Source organism: Rousettus aegyptiacus, unplaced genomic scaffold (assembly GCF_014176215.1).
Source record: "Rousettus aegyptiacus isolate mRouAeg1 unplaced genomic scaffold, mRouAeg1.p scaffold_m13_p_2, whole genome shotgun sequence".
Lineage (NCBI taxonomy): Eukaryota > Metazoa > Chordata > Mammalia > Chiroptera > Pteropodidae > Rousettus > Rousettus aegyptiacus.
In genome coordinates, this window is record NW_023416295.1 from 95,653,722 (window position 1) to 95,669,268 (window position 15,547).

Consider the following 15,547-nt stretch of genomic DNA (forward strand, 5'->3'; position numbering starts at 1 on the left):
TGTAAATATGAGCAACTAATTGTCTACTATATTTCAATAAAGCTGGGGAAAAAAGTGGATAGATATTCAGCATCTAACAATTTGAAAGAAGCTACTACATACTCTTCACAAACATGTTTTCACACAGCCAGTACAGTACTAGCCACTGACCCAGTACAACCAAATGTACTGAAGTAGAAAAGATGCAACAAGAAAAAATAGCTACATTAGAAAGACTTCAACACTTTAGAAAAAGAACAGAACACTTTTAGCTTCTTCCCTTTAGGCCCTAAAACAACATCATACAGTCTGGATCTACCTATAGTCCTATATTGCTTCTAGAATATTTGTCAGGAGGGCAAAAATAAAATGACACTGGCCAGTACTGTTTGGATATTTAGGAAGGGGAGGGGGAGAAAATCAGTTTTCAGAATAAATTAGTCAGTTTCAGGCTCTTCAGCAGGATCTTTAGATTCTTTGTTCTTCTGCACTTCAATATCATGTCCTCTCATAAACACTTCAGTTTGGCAGCCATTTGTGTCTCTCAATCTCTTTGTTGGCTTCTGTTTTGTGGGTCAGTTTCTCTTCTGCCATTATATTAAAGTTGCTGTTTCCTTCTGTTGCTTTCTAACGCACTTATTTCATGTTCTCGTTTCTCAGCAAGCTGTTTCAAGACCTCCACTTCACAGGACTTGTGTCTTTCTTCTGCTGCTTCTAATTTCTTCTGAACATCCTCCAGGGAAAGAAAGATGCTTCTTCTTCGAAGGGGAAAGGGAATTCTGGGACAGATTCTTTTGATCAAGGGCTGAGAATTAGCTCAAAAGCCTGGCCTGAGGAATGTTTCTCCAGTTCTTTCACATGGATATCAGAAGAAGCCATGGTGAACAGAGGCAAGGAACTGGAAGTGTATTCTACACAGTCTACTGGCAAGGGAAGCCCTGCTCAGTCTGAGCTGTCTGGTCATACTCTAGCCCTTTCATTCTTGAGATGTCAGCTTAAATGCAATTTCTTCAGAGGCCCCCTTGTTCTCTTACAACAGTTTGTTCCACTCCTTATGGGACTTGACAATCTGTAATATATTCATAAGTACTATGAGGGCTGGTGCTTTAATTACTTTATCTCTTTACCTAGCAACTAGAACAATACCCTGCATTAGTAAACATTCAATAAACTTGAATGAATGCTGTTTCATGCCTTTGTTCCTCCCTATATATTATTGTCCCTCTCAATTTATTGTTTATGTTTGGACTGTCATGCCATCACTTATTCTTTTTCCTTACTATCTCCTCATTCTTGAAATTTCAGCTCATCCCCAAAGTTCTTCTCAGAATTCTTTCAGGTTACTCCTCCTAATCTGATTTAGTTGCTTTTTTATGGATCTCTGATACCAGATTATACAACAGTTCTTGAAGCGTGGTCTCTGGATTAGAGCAGCAGCATCAGCACCTAGGAATTGGTTAGAAATGAAAATTCTTGAGCCTTGCCCCAGACATCCTGTGGCACGGAACTACAGAGTTTGATGGCAGTATTGTTCGGGTATGCTACCCAAAAAAAGTCCTAGTGTCATGTTTGTTTTCATTGCAAAGAGGAAATACTTTGCTTATTTTCTGTGAGCATTGGGCAGCCTTTGAGCTTCTATAGAGGTTTTCTGGAGCCCAACTGACTCACTAGAGACTGAGTGACAGTCTTACTGTGGATACCATGCTCTGTTCCTCATCCATCTTCTGTACTCAGCACCAGGTGTTCACATCTGCAGGAATGAAGACTATTTCAAGCTCTTTTGCGCTATCTACATGTTGACATAACCAACACTAGGACTGATTAGTTAACATGCCCAAGGTTTGGTAAACTGGGGGCATTTGGTCTGTGCCTGACCTGTTGTAAAGAGAGGGTTAGTAAGGCAGCCCATAGTAGAAGCTTTAGAGAGTGAGGAAGTAGAGTAGATAGAAGCAGTTACTCTCCAGTCAGCTTTCTGGTTAATAAATGTAGACAATTATTAATAAAAGTGTGTGTGTGTGTGTGTGTGTGTGTGTGTGTGTGTGTGTGTTTTAGTGCGTATACATAAGATATGTGTCAATAGAGATAAAGTGGAAATAGTTTCTTGATCCATGATCTTGGGAAAAGCTGTCTATTTCATGGTGCCTTCTGCCTCTGGGGCCTGTGAATTTGCTCTTAAAATCTTTAAAGTCACCCTTTGTGACCTGCCTCCCAGTTGTCTTGAGAGGATGATAATCTGGGTCTATTTTGGCATGGTTTGCATGGATCCAGAAGGATTTTTATTTTGATGGCAGTGTAGGTAGTCAGCAGTACTTCATAAGTCCTTCACATTGAGGTGACAGTGCTGTGTTTTTTTCTAAAGACTTTGATGTATGCCCAGTCTCCTGGTCTAAAGGGATGGCGAGGCTCATCAGTCAGTGAGGGCCACACCTCTTTTACCGGTTGATGGTATGCTTCAAGTATAATAGTTAGTTCATGTATTCAGTTAGTCACTGTATCAAACAATTCACTTAACTTCCTGTAATGTTCACTCCATCCATGAGTGGAAGATTTAGAGATGCCAGTAGGCATCGGATGTTCGAAAACTATTTCAAAAGGGGTTAATCCATGACTCCTATTTGGAGTATTCCAGATCTTTAGTTGGGCCAAGGGCAAAGCTTCTGGCTATTTAAGTACAATTTCTTGACAGATTTTTCCTAGAGTCCTTTATGTAGATTTTTACGTTCCACTTTCCCTGATAATTGAGGATGGTATGGGGCATGAAATTTTAATGAGTACTCCAGAGCTTCTGCAAGCAAGTGTCTTATCTCTGCTGTGAAATGAATTCCTTGGTCTGACTCAATCAATAAAGGCATATCAAACTGGGAAATATCTCAGTTATTAATTTCTTCACCACTATAGTGGCATCAGCACATATAGAAGGATAGCATTGGGGCCATGCACTAAATATGCAGACAATTACCAAACAATGAGAATAGCCTAAAGCTGGAGACAAGTCTACAAAATCCATCCGGAGTGCTGTAGAGGGCAGTGTGGCCTAGGAGGACTTCCTGAGGTACATTGATTTCTCCTAGGAATTTGGTGGGATTTACAAGCAGTGCACTGGGAAATAATTTGGTCAGAAATTTCATGAATGCCGGGGCAAAACAAATTGTCTTTTAGTTGCTTAATTATTCCCAGTCTGCACACATGTCTCATCGGGTGGGAGATAAGTGCAAGCCAAAAAAGGTAAAAGGAGCTACAGGAAGTCCATTCGGCCTAACATATAATCCATCAGATAATTGTTTGGCACCCTTTCATGTCCATTTGTCTTTTTCAGACTGTGGGGCATTTGCCTTGCAGTTAATAACATCAGTAAGATATAAAACCAGGTTTACAAATCGGGAGAAGAATAAGGGGGTCTGTTTTAAGCAGCATATTTAGCAGCTCTGTCAGCCCTATTGTTTCCTAAAGATATGACATCAGTTTCCTTGTTGAACAGTTGGACAGTGAACAACAGGGAAGTGAATGGCTTGTAATAGGGCAGCAGTTATATGCCCATTAGCAATAGGAGTACCTGCAGAAGTTAAGAATCCATGGGATTTCCAAAGTGTGCCAACAGCATGACAGACTCCAAAGCCATATCTGAGTCTGTGTAAATAAAATAGTGGGAGTCTTTCTTTCAGCCAGTGCGTAAACTGTAGTAAGAGCTGAGTTTAGCAGCTTGGACTGATTTCATAGTGGGCAAAGAATATGCCTCAAGTGTTTCATGTGAGGAAACTGGCATAGCCAGTTATTATGTTTCCATGGAAATTTTGTTTACAGGAGCCATCGCAAAATAAAAGTAAGCCTGAGTTATCTAAAGGGATGTCTAAGAGATCGTTCTGTGGCTTTGAGGCCATTTCTGAAATTGTCTGGAGACAAATAGAAAGAGCTCTGAGTGGGCTTTGATTTATTTTCAGAGTCATATTTTTGCTTCTGTAAAGATTCAAGTTTCAGAGCAATAATTGTTGCCTGTAGTTCTTTTTTTCCTTCTGCTTTCCTGTAAACAATTCTGAAAGAATTGGGCGGAAGCTCCATTATCACAGTTAGCAATTGCCCCAACCAGCCAACCACGCTATTTTGGATTTGTTTTTTACATCAGGGAGAAAATTTCCCAGTAGAACAGACATTAAGAGGTTTCTGTACTCCGGGGCTTCCAGATTTAATGCTGCATGTTTTCGGAAAGTTTGTATAAAACATCCAATGAATGCTTTTGGAAGTTCTCCTTCTGAGTACATAATTCAACTTTTGGTCAATTAACTTTAGGATGAAAGGCCTCTAGAATCGCTACTATAAACTTTGAATATCAGCCCCTCAGCACAGCCATTTCTTGTCATTTGTAGTAGGGTCTGGGAGAGAGTCTGGCCATCTATTTCTCCTGTGACAGTACTACTCTCCTCATAACTACAGGATAATCAAGAGCTGGAAGAATACTCCATTACTAGCCGGTCAAGATCTCTCTGAGTGGGATTATGAATGGCCACCAATCTTTCTAACTCATCTCTAAATTTTGTTGGAGCCACTGAGAGTGGCGGTAAGAGGGTTTTATAATGTAAAAGATCAGCTGCTGTCAAAGGAATATAAATCCTTTGTGGTGGAGGCCCAGGCCCAGGATATGTTTGCAAGGAACGTTGCATATGGATGTCCAAGGCAGATAGGGCCTGTTGGTAAAGACCCGGGAAGTAAGAGGAATCATAAGGTACAGAAACATGAGCCTTCCTGTTCTTTTTGTCAGCTCCTACTAAGTTTACTTCCTGACTTTCAGCATTTATACAAGTGACCTGTATGTCTTTAGCTTGGAGGTCAAGTATGAGGGCCCTCTGTAGGTCTTCTAGAGAAAGGGAAGTTAAAATAGACAACTGAATGTTCTCTGGCGAAGTTGAAGTCTTAGGATCTTGCTGAGCTGATTGAGCTGGATTTTAAGATCAAGCACTCAAAGATCTAAACGATCTAGAGGGTCAGGGACAAGAAATTGGGGATAAATGGGAATAGAAAGGAGGAGAAGGGAGAGTTACATTAGATTTTGTTTTTAATTTTTGTTTTAAGTCTGACTTTTGTTCTTTCATTTTATCAAGAGATCCCTTAAGACTAGCCACTATACGTATGTATGTGTGTGTGTTTGTGTGTGTGTTTTTCATTCCATTTATCCTCCCATACATAGCAATAAGGCAGTTACTTGGAATGAGAATTTTCTAAAAAAATTTTCAAATAAAGTTTTTCAATTGAAAAGATCCATGGTCTGGTCACTGGTGAGTAGTGTCTTCCTTTATATATTTATTCCAATAGTGACTCAACCCAATAAGCCATTTTATGGAAAGACCCAGGGGTAAATTTCCAGGCTTAGCAAGAGGGCATAGGTGGTGAAGGTCCTATGGTCCCAAAGAGTTTCACTCCTCAAAATAGTCTCAGACAAAGCAACACAAAGAACAGAGATTCTTTCTAGGAGGATATGGATCAATAAAACCAAGAGTATGCTACCAAATTTACAAGAGTCACTAAAATCCAAAGAACTACTTCCACAAATATTTTCTCCTGCCAATCTAAATTTAGAAAGGGAAAAAAAAAAGATTCTCATCACTCTTGCTCCACTGAACCTCTGCAGACAGAGATCCTAGAGAGGCTGTCAATGGTAAAAAATCCTACCTTTTTTATGCTGCCTTAGATGTCCCAGGATCCCTTTGTCTGCAGCAGTTGTCAGGAGGAAACAGTTTTCCCAGACAACGAAAGCAGTTTCTCAGTTAACTAGTGAAGAATTTTACCAGTCAGTGAAGATCCTGCTCGCAGTGCCAAAAGTGTGAGGAGCCCCTTTCCTGAATCCTCTAGTTCTTTTTGGCTATCTGAATAATCAAATCAACAGGGGGGATGTTGACAAGATAAAATAGAATTTAATATTGTGCACCTGGAAACTCCATATACACAAGAGAGTCAGAGACCCCATATACATGAGAGGTTCAGAGGTAGAAAAGGGAGTTGAGGTATATAAGACATCTGAGCTGGGATAAGGTAGGCGCTTTGGGGGCTTCAGAAGGTCATTGCAGGATGATAAGAGCGGACCTTTAGTGAATAAAAGTTTTTCCTGCTCTGTAGGTCAAATGAAGTTATCTCTTCTGGGCAAAGCATTTAATTCAAATTCTTCTAGGTAGTTAAGAGTGGAGGAGGGGAAGAAGTTTCTCTTGAGCCTGAAGCTAAAATTACCTTTAGTTCAAAGTAATTCGCATACCACTAAGGAATAACTTGAGGTGGCTTGTTCTGAACCCCCACACTACAAAACGCAGCTGAGAGAGATCTGGTCAAGATGACAGGGTAGCTAAATGCCGTGCTTGCCTCCTCTCAAAACCACATCAAAATTACAACTAAACCACAGAACAGCCATAATGAGGAGTTGCCTGAAGTCTAGCTGAACAGAAGTTCTACAACTTGGGACATACGCAAGAGGCCACCTCGAGATTGGTAGGAGGAACAAAGACATAGAATGAGCTGGTTCCACACCTGTGTGTGGTGGTTAAATATTGGGAGAGATATCTTGGGTGCAGAGGTCCCCCCAGAGAAGTAAGGGGTCCCAGCCCAGGGTTCCAGTGTTGGAAAGAGAAGTCCTCACAAATTATAGCTGTGAAAACCAGCAGAGATTGTGCCTGAGTAAGACAAGGAATAGACGTTCCTCTTAAGGAGCCTGCATATGGACTTACTCACTGATGGACTCTCTTGCTCTGAGCTCCAGCACTGGGGTAGCAGCTTGAAAGGTGAGAGGGACATACAGGGAGGAACTGAATTGTTTGGCTTCAGGGCCAGAGCTAGAGGGGCAGCTTTTGCCCAGATAGAAAGTACTGGTAGAGGGCATTGTTCATTTGTTGAGCCCTCCCCCATCCCAGCCTGCATGCTGGCAGGTACCATATCTGAGTCTCCATCAATCTGACTAGCACTGTTTGCCATACCCTGATGATTCCCTGAGACCCCACCTCACCCAACTTTCAGGCCCGCCCAAGCTGTCTCCAGTGGCTTTTCCATACAAATGGCTTGTCTTGATCGTGCTGTGGACTTTCTTAAAATCTCTCAAAGGTCTACAAAACCCAAACAAGTAACATCTGGCCTTGGCATGTCCCATACCTTTTGCTGAGCAGCACCAAGCCCAACACTAGCAGCAGCTGAACTTGGTTTGTGGATTGGCCTCTCGAGGCACCTACAAGCCCAGTGTGGGTGGCAGCCATCTGCAAATTGCTTGGTGACTCCTGCCAGAAGGCCCCAGAGCCAGCACACCTGGTGGGTGGCATTAGATGGAGCTAGAGCACCACCTGGGGCTGTATCTGAGGATGAAATACCAAAGCACAGACTGGGAAGACACTAGATCCCTGCTAAAGTGAATCCTGCTCCATAGAGTGGGCCCCTCACCAACCAGTCCTCACAGCCAATCAGCCTGAGGATCAATCCCTCTTGCTGATGTGCATACAGCAACCAAGGCTCAACTACAACATGAGGGCAAACACAACCCACACAAAGACACACCTTGAGCACCTGGCTGAGGTGACCATGGAAGACTGTGCCACTGAGCCTCACAGGACACCTACTACTAAAGCTACTCTACTAAGACCAGGAGACTTAGGAGCTCTACCTAATACATAGAAACAAACACAGAAAGGCAGCCAAAATGGGAAGACAAAGAAACATGTCTCACATGAAAGAACAGAAAAAAGCTCCAGAAAAATAACTAAACAAAATAGAGATAAGTAATCTACCAGATGCAGAGTTCAAAACACTGGTTATAAGGATGTTGAATAAACGTAGGGGAAGAATAGATGAACTCAGTGAGAACTTTACCAAAAAGATAGAAAACATAAAAATAGAGACAGAAAACATAAACAAAAAAGTCAGAAATGAAGAATTCAATAACTGAAATGAAGAATACATTAGAGAGAATCGACAGTAGATTAGATGAAGAAGAGGATCAAATAAGTGATTGAGAAGAGAAGGTAGCAGAAAACACCCAATTAGAACAGCAATAAGAACACAGAATAAAAATAAATGATGATTGTTTAAGGGGACTCTGGGACAACATCAAACATAACAACATTCATATCAGAGGGGCACAAGAAGGAGATGAGTGAGAGAGGAATTGAAAATCTATCTTAACAAATAATGACAGAAAACTTTCCTAACTTGATGAAGAAAATAGATATACAAGCCCAGGAAATGCGGAGAGTCCCAAACAAAATGAATCCAAAGAGGCCCACACCAAGACACATCATAATTAAAATGACCAAGGTGAAAGACAAAGAGAGAATCTTAAAAGCATCAAGAGAAAAGCAATTAGTTACAACAAGGGAGCTCCCATAAGACTGTCAGACAATTTCTCAACAGAAACTTTGCAGGCCAGAAGGGATTGACACAAAATTCAAAGTGATGAAAAGCAAGGACCTACAATCTAGACTACTCTACTCAGTAAAGCTATCCTTTAGAATTGAAGGAGAGATAACGAGCTTCCCAGACAAGAAAAAACCAAAGGACTTCATCACTACCAAGCCAGCATTACAAGAAATGTTAAAAGGACTTTTTTAAGAAGAAAAAAATTAAAAATATGAATAATAAAATGGGAATGACTACATATCTATCAACAATTACTTTAAATGTAAATGGATTAAGCGCTCCAATCAAGATAGGTTGACTGAATTGATAAGAAAATAAGACACTTACATATGCTATCTACAAGAGACTCACTTCAGACTGAAACACACACACACTCACACACAGACTGAAAGTAAAGGGATGAAAAAAGATAGTTCATATAAAAGGAAACTAATAAACAAAAAGCTGGGGTAGCAATACTTATACCAGAACAAATACACTTTAAAACAAAGGCTATAACAACAGACAAAGAACTGAGTAATTCTACTTCTAGGTATTTATCCAAAAAACCCCCAAAACACTACTTGAAAAAGATACATGAATCCATATATTAATTGCAACATTATTTACAATAGCCAAAATATGAATGCAACCTGGATGTCCAACAATGGATGAATGTATAAAGAAGAGGTGGTACTATATTCAATGGAATATTAGTCATGAAAAAAGAATGAAATCTTGCCATCTGCAACAACATAGACCTAGAGGCTATCGTGCTGAGTGAAGTAAGACAGAGAAAGACAAATGCCATATGATTTTACTTACGTGTGGAATCTAAAGAACAAAATAAACAAACAATACAGAAACAAACTCATAGATACAGAGAACATTTTGATAGTTGCCAGATGGGAGAGGTTGGGGGGATGGGTGCAAAAGGGGAAGGGACTAATAAGTAAAAGTTGGCAATTACAAAATAGTCATGGGGATGTAAAGTATAACATAAAGAATATAATCAATAATATTGTAATAACTATGTACAATGTAAGATGAGTACTAGATTTATCAGAGTGATCATTTTCTAAGTTATATAAATGTTGTAGAAATCAACTGTAATTGAAAATTTTTAAAATTATTTAAAAATAGAAACAAAAAAAAAACCTGAGTCCCAATATCAAAGGGTTGTAGGTTGTGGTCCAAAGAGCAGATCATGAAAGAGGCAGCAGGAGGAGCAGAGCAGATTTGTTACCACATAGATTAGGTGCAGAACGCCTAATGAAAACCAGAATGGAGGGGCATGCTATTGGGTGAACCTCACTCTAGCAGGCCTGCCACAAGAGAGAGAGGAAATCCACTGTGGGTTATGGGAGAAGAATACCATGGGTACAAAGTAAAAGTGAGAAAAGAATGAATAGTGAGCTATTTATGTTCACATGGCACAAAATTAAACCGTACTCTATTATTTCTTTAAAGTAGCAGCATAGATTTCCAGAGCAGAAAGCCAGCAAGTATTCCTTTTGCATTCAGATTTAAAAGTGTCCGCAGACTGAAATTACTAAATAAGATAGTGTTTATGTTAACTTGGGAAGCTGTGATCAGGAGTGGGATGAATCTAGGTTTTGTAGGACCTGAAGTTTAGACACTAGTGGGAGCCTTCTCTATGAAAAATAGTGCAAAACTAAGAATTGAATAAACTAGGCACAGGGAATTGGAAGGTACCCATACAAACGAGGAACCCTGAAGCTTAACCTTTATTAACTTTATGGTATATCTGCCTTTGCTGGGTGAAGAAGAAGGATCTGGAGGCGACTGAATTCAAATCCACATTGTGTTACTTAGTAGCTTTGGAATTTTGGACAATTTACTTCTCTCTGAAGCCTTAGTTTCTTAACTATAACATAGGAATAAAACCAGTCTTTTCGGGTTGTCATCGAAGACTAAATAAGGGAATATATGTTAAAGTGCCTAGCTCACTGCCATAGCTACTAATATTGATGTCTTTACGTGGTGCTAAATTTTGGTAGGTATGGTTGTTGATAAAAAGATAATATTATTCTTTAGAGCTTGTTAAAAAAAGAAACGACAGGTCCAAAATGGAGTCACTTGTGCTAAGCCCCATGTCAGCAAACCAAGACTTAACACCTAACCTAATTGCCGTAGCCTTTCCCAGGAATGTGACTGACATTTAACCAATCTGAAATTACTTAATCAGCACTAGTGAGGTAATCTTCATATAGACCCCTGCCCTTGCCCTAAAGGAAGGTGACCCTGCCTGAAACAATCTACTCTTTGTTGGAAACTTCCTTTGTTCTCTACCCCTTTTTGCCTTTAAAAGCCTTCCATTTTGTACAGCTCTTGGGAGCTCCTTTCTACTTGCTGGATGGGATGCTGTCTGATTCATGAATTGTTCAATAAAGCCAATTAGAGCTTCAAACTTATTCAGCTGCATTTTTTTGAACAAGCTCTAATTCTTGGAGATTGAGGAAAATATCTTTAATTAATTTAAATGTTTCAAGTACCCACTATGTGGACTGAATACTCTGAGGTTTTTTTACACCATTCAGGAGATGATATTGCACTGTCTTAAAGAAGTTTCCATTCAAGTAGTGCTAGGTCTGGATTACAATCATTGACTGTGAAAACTGGAAAAATAATAATTTTTGAAATGACTACAGTTGCTGGGAGAAAGAATTATGGGCAGATCAAATAGAAGGAGAATGATCAGACTGACTTTTTTCCCCCTATTGCAGTCTGAAGTCAGCTGTAGAAAATTCCGAGCTGAAGTGAAACCTAGAGATCCAGAGTTAGTCTCTTATTTAACACATGAAATGCTGAGGCCTGGAAAGGTGAGAGGGATTGACCAATGTTTATGTGTCTGATTAGGGCCATATCCAGGACTAGAATTTTAGAGTTCTGCCTCCCTGGCTATCCATTTTTTTCCCCATCACATTGAGATTGGTACTTGCCTCGTTGTCTATTTATGTCCTTTTATTTTGCCTCCTCCCCTGCCCCATTGGTCATCAAGTAGACCACCCTATTCCAATAGTCATGATTTAGGCTTCTCTACCTCTTAGTCGGCTAGTGCCGAATTTTTTGATTGGTGGAAACCAAGAATTGTCGGCAATGCAGAGCTATTGTTGAAGCAAACACAACACTAGCCGGTTGAAGGAGGAATCCTGAGGAAGTTCTGGACTCTCTGCTTGATAAGGGATGTTAAGAACCTGGAGAGCATCCAAAGAGGAGTAATAAACACCATGGGTGGGGGGATAAATAAGAACTCTTTAGAAAGATGAAAGGATTTGTGATTATTTATCTTGGAGAGGGAAAGGCTGAGGGTGGCTTTCGAAAGAATTTCAAATACAAGACCAGCTGTAGTACCTCTTCCCTGAGGATAGAAAGAGAAATAAGATAACAGCAGTAAGAGCATTTAGGCTACAGAGGTTTTCAACTTTAGCTGCCCATTAGTCATTCGGGGAGCTCTTTTTTGTTTTTTTCCAAAGATTGAAATTGCTCTATTCAGGTGATGTCACCTGCCCTAATCCCTCGCCTCCGCCGTAGCTCTGGGCTATAGGGTCAGGGTGCTGGGTTGTGTGGAGAAATTCTCTGTTCATTCGGCGCCCCAGATCATTAACTGTGAATCAGCCAAGAGCTTCCTGTTGACACTAGTTACATAAATATTTCAAACTCTCCTGTCTGTACTCTGAAAATCAGACAAGAAATCAGAGAAACATAAATCAGAAGAAACTAGATACAATTGGAAAAGAGCTATAGTTAACTTTCTGGAGTTAAAGAGAAAAGGCATAATTTTCCTCCCTTCACAGGGAGGACAGAGTAGTGTTGGTGGGGGCGGGGGGTGGGGGTGAGGGCGGGGGCATTGTAAAACATAATCTGAGAGGAAAGAGCCTTCTAATTAGATTTTTTAAATATTCTTCAAGTCTAAAGAGACTTTCAGAGAAAGCAACATTTTTCTTGTCATTTCATTGCTCACTCCTTTCCCAAGAAGGTGGTGTTTAATCTCCTGGGCCAGTACTAGCCCCGATAAAGGCAGTGCTAGAACTGGTCTTGTTAGCATCTTTCCTGTGTCCTCCCCTCCCCGCCCGCCATGCCCCTGGAGTTAAAGGGCACCATGGCGGTACCATGGACTTTAGAATCCTATAAGCCTGAGTTCAAATTCTGGCCCTACCATTTTCTGATTATGTGATCTTAGGTAAGTCATTTAATTCTCCTGAAGCTGTGTTTTCTCATCTTTAAGAGGTTAATCTCTGTTTTATAAACTTGGTTTGAGGGTAAAATGAGATGGTGCATGTATAGCATTTAGCACAGTGCCTGGCACATTGAAGAGCTTAATAAACATTAGTAAAGGTAATGATCAATGTTATTAATATTCTTTGTCATAAGTTTTATTTCTTTAACACCTTGGGCTTATAGAATTTAAGCTAATTATTCTATCTAGGATAAGACACAGCACAAGAGAAATCTTTAAAGTTTTCAGTAACATCTACGGTTCCTGAGTGTAATGTCTCAGCACTTTTCACAGTAAGGTCAAGTGCTTGGGCTGCAATAGTCAGGGAGTGTTACTGAACTCAAAGGGTTCATGTTGCCTGCACGTGTCAAAGCCAGGAAAAACACAGACGGGAGTTTGCAACAAATAAAGTAAAAGTTTATTTAAGGAAATTGCGCCAAGCTTGGAGACACAGGTGAGCTAGTGCTCAAAGACCTGGCTCCCTGATGGCCTCTAGGCGATAGGTTATGTAAGAGAAAACTCATTAAGTAGTTAAGGGAGTTGGTGTCATAGGCTTTACTGATTGTTCAGGGCTGGGCAGTGGATCATTGCATCAGGTCCTGATGTCAGTCATGGCGTCCTTCTGTCTGGTTTCATGGGGATGCTGGTAGGGTCCTTCCACTTTCATAGTTGTGGAGCTGCAAGATGTTATCTTTAGTTTTACCGAAACTCTGTTTCTGTGGTCAACAGAACTTGTTCCTGAGGCTTCGTTCCTAAGACTGTTTGATGCTGACCTAAGGGCTTAATAATTAAGGGAGTAGTTGTGCAGTATGCAGAAGAATAAGGCAAGAAAAGAAGAAAGTGAGCCCAAGGCCAATTTGAATCAAAGAGAAATGGAAGAGAAAAGTCACTTTAAAAAAGTAAAAATTTTCATGGTTACAATTCCCCCTTTCTTTTGATCATTCCTCAGTCTTGAGGGAGAAGGGGCATTGACTACTTTGCCTGCTTTCCTCTGAAAAGGTAGAGTTTGAGGATTAAAGAAATAAAACTGTCTTGCATTCAATTGAAAATGTTATTTAGTTCCTGGTTTACATGAATATTCTGTATTACCATGATGTTTGTTTGTTTGTTTTTTTCTGGGAGCCCTGCCTTCAGTCCTGAAGATGAGATATTTAGTCGAAAACATACAGTCTCTAACAGAAAATATAATTTGAAAAAGATTATCAACATAATGTATCCCTATAATAACCCATGAAAGAGACCTCCCATTTCAGTGGGTAGCTAGGAAAATGTTGTCTAGTGGGTCTTTCTCACAACTTGGAGCTAAGCAGCCTTCTGCATGATTCTATTTATCTGAGTCTCAACTTACCCAGAGGTGTCAATGAAGGTATAGCATGTTAGCTACTGCATGGACTTGTTGTTTTGCCGTCAAGTAATTTAAAGCAATCCTATTGTCTAGAACCCATGTGCTGAGGACTCCAAGGTGATCTGTTGGAATCTTAGAACCTGAGCAGCATAGTGGGCCAAATGTTTGACTGTATAGGTTAAATGCCACAATATCAGGTAGTTAATAAGAGCTATGTCTATGAGAACAAATGAAAAGTGAAGGTTAATAATTACAGCAAATTATAAACCAGCTTCTGAATTTGTAAGGCTGTCAGTCAAGATTTCTAGATATAAGGCTGGAAACATCTTTTGTAGTTTGAAATGTCCTTGATGATGTTATCAGGTGCTAAGGTAAACTTTCTGCACGGCTTACCTAGCATCAGTCACTGAAATTTTTTTTAAACATGAGCTCTTGTGGCAGTTTTCTGAATTTTATATCAAGTTGTATCTTTAGCTTTCATGGCTTTGAAAAAAAAAAAAGCAGTTTCAGTTTACAATGATTGAAGGAAACTAGAAAAATTTAGAATCCAGTCCAATTTACGAGTGCAAAACAAAACAAAACCAAAAAGACAATAAACAGCACTAGAATTGAAAATTTACAAAGGTATATTATAATTGCTATTAAAACATATTTTTCTCTCTAATCAGCCCCATTTTTAACAAAGATAGCCAAATTAAGACTAATTTGTTGCAAAAACTTGTTTCAATAAACTTGGCTTGATCATTTGCATGAGTACAGCAAGAATATTAATTAATCACATAAAATACTTTTAATTCTTCTTTGCTAAAATCTTTCTTAAGAAATCTTCAGCCTGAACCTAAAAGGCTTTACAAGGCCAGAAAAGTCAAGGCAAGGACTTGCCATCAGAGGATGCCTGTAATACCTTTAGGTTTCAAGTGAGTTCCTCTCTTTTTTGAGGTCTCCAAAATGTCTTAGGGTTCCTGCATGCGCCAAGAGGTGACATTCTTTACTCACTTGGTAAGGCTGTTGAGAACCACATAGGCAAGATATCGGGTCACTATTTCCAAAGGCTCTTATTGGCATCCATAAGTCAATCTTAATTCCTTAAAGCTATCTGGTCATATTCAAGTCTATGCATTTCTCTCCCAAACATGATATTCCAGTTAAAGCCTTGGTAATAAAAACCAGTTTCCAATTATGTTCTGTTATAAAGAGAAAAGATCTAATTACAATACAATTGACAAAGAAATTTGTTTTTCTCTGCAACATAACATTTTAAGAAACCAACTAGAATTACAAATAAAAAAGATTATGTCAGGACATTGCAGATTCCTGAATATTACAATCTCCTAAAAATTCATTTTAGTAATAATATATGCATACAAATACAACGTAATTGTTATTTCTTTTTTTGACAAAGCCCCAAATGCAGCTGGCTGCTTTTACCATGTCAAAGGAAGCCCAGGAGGAGTGTGTTAAGTCCCCAGTCCCCTGTGAATGGCTCAAGTGGCCAGAGAGAGAAAGAGCAGTGCCTCTTTTCTACAAGGTCAGAAGGCTCTTGCAAAAGAGTTTGCTATGGTCACTGAGAAATTCAGTTTCGAAAGGTCAATTTAAAACAAGTAACCCTGACAAATAACATATCTCAC

At 39.7% G+C, this 15,547-nt stretch overlaps 1 pseudogene; it reads right to left on the minus strand.

The window, feature by feature from the left end:
• Positions 1-416: 416 nt before the first annotated feature.
• On the minus strand, positions 417-858 carry LOC107509858 (annotated as a pseudogene).
• Positions 859-15,547: the final 14,689 nt, after the last annotated feature.